General features: G+C 39.2%; 1 protein-coding gene and 1 non-coding gene across 2 annotated transcripts in view; one reads left to right on the top strand and one right to left on the bottom strand.

The window, feature by feature from the left end:
• Window positions 1–7335, bottom strand: part of LOC101847848 — a 121518-nt gene extending 114183 nt beyond the window's left edge. Inside the window, exon 1 of the transcript XR_004858296.1 lies at window positions 6905–7335. This is a non-coding gene — a transcript (uncharacterized LOC101847848). The remainder of the gene's footprint in view (window positions 1–6904) is intronic.
• Window positions 1–7563, top strand: part of LOC101862384 (proteoglycan 4) — a gene marked incomplete in the record, with an annotated part of 144199 nt that overhangs the window by 104564 nt on the left and 32072 nt on the right.

Raw genomic sequence — 7563 nt, 5'->3', positions numbered from 1 at the left:
GGTTAGGTAATTTGGGTAAAGGTGTTTGTGTGTGCTCGCGGGGGGGGGAGGAGGGGGTGGGGACTTTGTCTCCACCCAGAAACTCTTTGAACCTTCTGCTTTAGAAGCCGCTTTAAGACCGCAAGTAGGTGAAGCATGCCGCTGGAAATGATTTTTACTTTCTTTGAGACTCCGTCTCCCTTCTTCAGATGTGGCGTTATCCAATCATTGTTAGACAAGCCGTGACTATGGGAATGTGAGAAAGTGCATTAATAAGTTAGCAACTCATGAGCAAACAATGAAAACTAAAAATCAATAATTCGAAAGGGTTTTTAAGTTTCAGTATTGGCACTCGATTATTGGTTAAAAAACAACAACACCCAATTGTATCACAACGTATGCCGCCCCCCCCCACACCTTCAGAGAAAAAACTCAAAATAACAATCCTTTTTCAAAATGGAGAACAAGACTTGCTGCATTGTTCTTTTTCTTTCCTCATCTCCTTTTGTTACCTTGCCGGCTCACTTTCCCTGAACTCTAAATAGCTGCTCCAGTCTGTTTGTCTGACTTGTGCGACACTCATTTATTTATGTCAAACTTGTTTTAAGATATGACTGCTTTGTACAAACACACAAACACACACTCTCTCTCTCACACACACACACACACACACACACACACACACACACACACACACACACACACACACATACACACACACACACACACACACACACACACACACATACACACATGTATACACGCACAATCTATTAGAGCTAAAATTCCCAAAACATGATCCAGATTAATGCATTTAAAGAAAAAGGGTTGTCGGAGCAGAATTAATGACAACGACAATAATACCAAAAGCTTTGAAAAGCTCGTGCGAACATTTACAAAAATGGCATGTTATTGTACTATGATCACTTTCGATATAAATTGTGAGGCAGCGTGGTGGAATCAGGCTCTCGTCAAAATAATGAAAGTGAAGAAACTTGCATTTTTCCGTAGGATTATGAATTTTTATAAAAACTTTTGTTTTTTGGCTCAACAACTTTCATGCCTATTAAAGAACTCATCTCTGTGGAAATTGTTCTGAAAAACGTTGATTGAAGGCACAAAAATGTAAATTTTCAGTTACCACGGACTCTTAAGCTAAGGAAATAAGAAATCATTTGCGGCCATTTTCTCTCTTATTTCTCCTCTGAAAACAGGTGACCTCCACCTCCTTCTTTCGCAAATATCTCGACTTTTATTCAAGATAAATGGATATGTTTCTCATCAAAATAAAGACAATTGAACAAGCTTTAAGATGATACCAATAACTCTATATGCCCAAAATGGACGAGACCCTGATTCCACCACGCTGCCTCACAATTGGTGTTGGCATAGCTCCCGTTTCCAATGTGAACTTAAAGTGTCTCGTCTTAATTTCAAAGCGTATCTCCCATAAGAAATAGCTCTCGGGTTCGTAACCGTGAGCTTGCGAGTTCAGTGTTCGAGGCTAAGGCCCGACGATGTGTCCTTGGAAAAGGCACGTACCACGAATATTTCTCACTTTCTCCATGTGTCAATGGGTACGTGGCCATAGTCAACGGACATTGTCTTTTATCGCTAGTAAAATTGGCTTCGTGTACTGTATGCTTCCCAGAAAGCTTAGGTTGCTTTCAGATTGCTATCAGGTCTGCCTGGTGGTTATATTATAAATTATAAAGAGCATGGAGCTTACTGTTGAACGGGATTTTGCGGTATAAAAATACTATTCACTAGCCGTTTATTGTTTAGTTTTATCAGAGATAATAACTTTTTGGATTATTTTTGTTGAAAGCAGTTTCCCAATTTCTTTGACCGCCGAGTCGGTACCATAGCAACATACGTAAAACGTTTTGTTCCAATACGTAAATACGCGTCGGCAACGAACCAAACAATTTTAGCATTAATACGGATAACCGCGAAGAAAGATTTATGATTTATACAGAGATTTTGAATAGGAGATTAACCTCTCTGCTTCTTCGAGAAAAGAACGTTTGTATTGGTTGTCTGGTCTTTTTTTTTGGTGTGGATAGATAGATGTTTCTTTTTACGAGGCCTTGATTTTGTGGAATGCCCTTGTATCGCTCAACTGTTGGTCCCTCAGCGCATTAGTGCGTAAGTGTGTGTGCGTGCGCGAGTGTGTTTGTGTGTGTGTATGTGTGTGCGTGTGTGTGTGTGTGTGTGTGTGTTTGCGTGTGTGTGTATGCGTGTTAGTGTGTGTTTGAGAGAGAGAGAGAGAGTGTTAGAGAGCGAGCATGTGATTCATAAAGTGTATGTTTGTGTGCATATGCATACGTGATAGAGAACCAAAAAGACAGAGAGAAAAAAAGAGGGTCAGGGAGATAGATAGATAGATAGATAGATAGATAGATAGATAGATAGATAGATAGATAGATAGATAGATAGATAGATAGATAGATAGATAGATAGATAAAGAGGAATGGGGGGAGGGTGTTTGTTTGTGAGTGTTTGTAAATAATGTTGTCATAGATTATCAGGACAGTGCTACTGACTGAAGTTGTCTACAGACCATTCCCAAAGGGGAGACATTAACATGTTCTTATGCACAGTAGAATTGTAAATTGGCTGATATATCGATGTCATGCTCAGACTGTGCTGGAACAACATAGGGGGAACTGCTGCTTTTTCTTTCCTCATCCTTACTGTCATCATTATCCCTCTACTTCTTTTTTTATGTTTGTCACTCTCTTGCTTTGAGCTGCTATTCCCGCGAGTCCTTGATAATCGAAGCAGGCTTTGATGCTGTTGAGGCTAGAGAGGTGGACAGAGTAAGCCTGATTCCCCGTTTGGACTTCTCAGCTGATATCCACCCCTTGGCGCTCATATAACCTTATTATGCAGTTGCAAGCGTCGAAAAAACTTAATAAAACAAAAGTGATTATAATGATTATATATATACAAGTCAAGATAGACATGTGAAATTCTTCGCTTACTACTTACTTATAAGAAAAACAATAGTGTTTCTTTTTTTCTGTTCTCTCTACTTTTCTATTTCCAACCTATCTAGTTACGTTGGTTTATTTAAGAACCGGTTTCCAAACTGTTCTAAATGAGGAGGCATTGAAGTGAGGAGAGAGGGGTGAAAATGGGGGAGGGGGGCGAACGTTCAAATATCTTTTAGTATTTCAGGAAGAAACACACAAACATACAAAAACACTCACACACATTGGAAAACAACATAGTTCAGGTGGGGTTTTTTTTAGTTCTAGTTTTGTTTTAATTCATCAAAAATAGCTGGCCATTGATGAGCATCAATATAGCTGGTAACTAACCTAAAGTACTTCTGCTGACGAGTACCATCAAGCGCTAAATCGCCATATTTTCTACTGCACTCCTCTCATGGAAACCAAGTGAAAGTGGATGCCTTCCTTTCTGTTTGCCATTTGTCTCAGGGTTCAGAAACAGCGCTACACCATATAAGACTCAAATAGGTTGATAACATAGTCGTCTAAAACTGCCCAGTGTGGGATTTATTTTTTGTTTGTTTGTTTGTTTTAATCGGACAGGACACTGCGTAGGCAAAACGACTAGAAAGTGGGGAGAAATCTACGTGTGCTCAGAGTAAGGAACATCCCTGTCCTGAAAAAGTTGTGGCGTTTACGCTGAATCCGAGATGCTTAGGAACTGTGCCCCCTTTTAGTCGGAGAACTATAAATTGATATGCGCCATGATGCAGTGGAATCAGTCGCTCGTCAATTCTTTGATATGTTGGGTTATTGATATCATCTTAAAGTCTGCTAATTTGCTTTGGGTTGTTTCTTTTTAAATTCTAGTACCCACCATCCTAAAGAGAAGTCGAGATGATATTTGCAAATGAAGTAGGTGGGGATCGTTTGGTGTCAGGGGTAATATTAGTGAGAAAATGGTCGCCAGGAAGGTTTGAATCCTTTATTAGCTGTAGTGTTCATAGGAACTGCAAATTATGTGTTTTTGTGTCTTTGCTCAATGCTCTTCAGTAAAATCTTCTCAGGAATAAGTTTTTTTATGGACATAAAAAGTGTGGAGTCCACTCCCCCCCCCCCCACGCCCCCAATCCTCCCCCCCCCCTCTCCTCTAACAAAAGACAAACACACAACATCGATAGAAATGACTCAACGGGAAAGGGGGGGGGGGGTCGATTTCCTTACATTTTTTTACCAGCGCCTGATTTCACCACGATGCCACACATATAATCTCATTAAACTCTCTACCTTCCTCGGAGAGGATATAAATTACGCTTCGAGAGAATTACAATATTTTTACTCAAACCATTAGAAAGTTAAGGTATTTTAATGGCGTCATTTTGACCAATTAACAACAGGCAAATATAATGTTTCAATATTCAAGCTGACACTTTTGACAGATATAAGTTGTGTATTTGGGAGGTTGGCTCTTTAAAATATAGTCTCAACCTTTTATATTGTGAAACCGCTTGCAATGAAGACTTAACAGTCGTCGACATAAAGTTTACATACTGTGGGGAAACAACAATAACGGCAACAACAACTACTGCAACAACAACAACAACAACAACAACAACAACAACAACAACAACAACAACAACAACAACAACAACAACATTTGCAAGTTAGTATTGCTATTGAGCTTTTAGGTAAAACTTGCTGCCCCATAATTAATAAAACAGCATGTTCCAAACGTACATCTGTTTTGTATGGCCTAACGTGCCTTCATAAACTGATATATTGAAGGTATTCTCCAGTTAAGGTGTTGAGATATCTCGAAAAAAAAACTCCAGGGGAAGGAGGGGTTTTTTTTTGGGGGGGTGGGGGTGGGCGGGGGTAAGTAGACGAGCAATCATGCTCAACTATATTGATACATAAATTGAGGGAAAACGAGCCTTATTGATATACTTTCTGAAATGGTGCATTAAAATTTGCAACAAACACCCATGGCAAGGGTGCCCTAAAAAGCGAGGATATCCTAAAAATGTGCGATAAAAACTCTTAATAATTCAGTTCATATTACGCTATTATTGCAACTTGGCAATATCTATCCCGTCTTTTCCTTTCACCTCTTATCCTGCTCTCTAATCATGTTCCGTCGTCTGCTTTCGTCTCAACGTTCTGCCCCTACCCCGTCCCCTTTGCCCCCTCCTCTGTGCTCCTGGCTCTTTCTTCAGCCTTTCTACTGCGTTTCCTTGGCTCCTTCTCTCTCCTGACACTATTATTTGCAGTTTGCAATCTGTAGCAAACTTTTTTACTCTGAGTAAATGCTATTTGAAGAGAAAAAAAAGACGATAAACTACGCCTTTTTGTTTAAAACTATCTCCAGGCTCTAATTGAGAACATGTCTCTGAAGACAAAAAGATTACGTACTTTTCTTAAAGGCACATAATTTGAGTTAAAACTGACGTCACGTGTCATCTTGCTCTTCGTTGAAATATTATTCTAGAACGTTTATTTTTCAAAAGAGATTTTACTCCCAACTGCCACAAGCAATGTTCCGTTTTTCTCAAGAGTGCATTGCCCAGAACATGAGGTTATCATTAGCCACGGCATCGTCTTGAAAGTGAGTTAAACATCAGTCTCTGTAGTGTTTTTATAATGAAAATGGGAAAATATTGTTTAAAAAACCAAACCAAAAGAAAACAAAAATATATATTTAAAAAAAGAAACGTTAACAATTTGTATGGGTATGAGACGCTGTGCACGTTTATGGATCCAGGTAGAACAGTGTAAACATTGGGGCTTTGAGATGGTGAAAGTGTTAAACGATATTTCACAGTTTTTGTGAACACCGTTCCTTTTCCTCCTGATTTTACTTCATACATTTTATCTGCCAAACCAAAGACAGGAAAAAGACGAAATAATATAGAGTTAAGCTGGTTCATTCCGTTGCTACTTGCAAGGAACTCCTTTTTGATAACTCCTTTATTTGACCATGCTTGTCAGTACGTCATGTACCAATACTGACAGTGTGGTATACGTCCAAAGAGAAAACGAGCTGGTGTTCGTTTACTTGATGGTTTACCACGATGTCTCTGTTCTTCTTGACGGTCTACAACTGGACCAGTCTGATAATGTCCGCTTAAAGAGGGAAGGGCTGGGCTAGTTTAGTGTTTGAGTTAACTTGTTATATTATATTTATGCCACTTTTTTCTGACAGAGTATTCGTGTTTTATTTTCATGATGCTATTTCTCGCAAAAATTAGAGATATATCACGGACCTGAAACTGCCGTATTTCATAATTGAGAATGGACTTCTTTTTTCCAAAATATTGAACAAAGCTTTCCACAACAAGGACGACGATAGTAACGTACATAGATCTACTGGGAGATAAAAAGAGTTCTTATATTTAGACAGTGTTTGTTCGAGGCTTTCATTTTAAGGTCCACAATAGCAAGTCCATGTTTGCTAGACAATAGAACTCGTCGAATGCAGGAAACAATCAGGAGCCATTGTATTTTACCACAGTTACCCCGAGTCTTTTCGAAATGAATAACATTTAATCAGTTTGATTAACGATCACCGGAAAATGTGGCATTACCGGTAGCCTGTTATTTCTCTATCACTCGGCATTTCAAAGAGAAAATGTGAGTTCTGTACTTGACGTACTGCTGTGGCTCTTTGTCTAGGTAAAGAGAGAATTCGATATCCGCCGCCCGGGATATCTGTTTAGACACTGTGTACCTTTTGACACTGGTTGGCCCTGACATTAATTAAAGGTATTGAAGTCCGCCTCCTGAATGATCTGCATTTTGTCGAAGGGGCTGTTAAATACCTACGTTGACTTTACAAGTTTTTAATCCGTAGAACTCTGGCGTTCCGACTGTCCTAAGTTTGTTGTCTGTTAGGTTACTTAGCAGATTTTATTTTAAAACAACGACTTTTAAACGTAACTACTTTCGTTATCTAATGGGAAAATCCTTACCTTTCACGACCACTCCGCAGTCAATCCTTGCAAACCCTCGGAGCGCCGCACAGACTGTACACGTTCCTTTCGATTGCGAAAATCCCAGAGAAAGAAACTGTAGCAGAAATGCTTAAAATGATACAGGGCTACAGCTTTGACTGAGGTATCCCTTATAGCAAGAGTTGTTCAGCTCACAGTACATGGTCGAGATAGTTTTATTTTAAGAAGCTTGCAGTTTTCTTTTGTGAAATGTAAGCAACAGTTAAAGAACCGACCCGAGACTAGACCACTACCTAGCCTGCACTACTTTATTATCTATATTTCAGCTTTGACTACACTTCAAACATAATGTACCTGAGTTTTATAGTCGGATTTAGTGAGCATAGGTTAGGTTCATGATTTTCTTACAATGGAAGGAGAATGGCATAGCTTTATTGTCACTCTTCGTCTTTACTAAGAGAAAATCAAAGACAAAAGATTGTTTGTTTCCCAACACAAGGCCCCATTAACATACTTTTTAACCACTTGGGAGGTTATTACTTCTGGGCCTTCAACACGTTCCTTAGAACTAACAGGCATCACAAGGAGGCTGATACATTTTTTCCCTTTGTTTCTACTTATTTCCATTTTTAAGAGAGAGCGAGAAAGAGAGAGAGAGAGAGAGAGAGAGAGAGAGA

This window comes from Aplysia californica, unplaced genomic scaffold, assembly GCF_000002075.1.
Source record: "Aplysia californica isolate F4 #8 unplaced genomic scaffold, AplCal3.0 scaffold00004, whole genome shotgun sequence".
Lineage (NCBI taxonomy): Eukaryota > Metazoa > Mollusca > Gastropoda > Aplysiida > Aplysiidae > Aplysia > Aplysia californica.
Note: the sequence above shows the minus strand (reverse complement) of the source record. Positions and strands in the feature narration are given on the sequence as shown.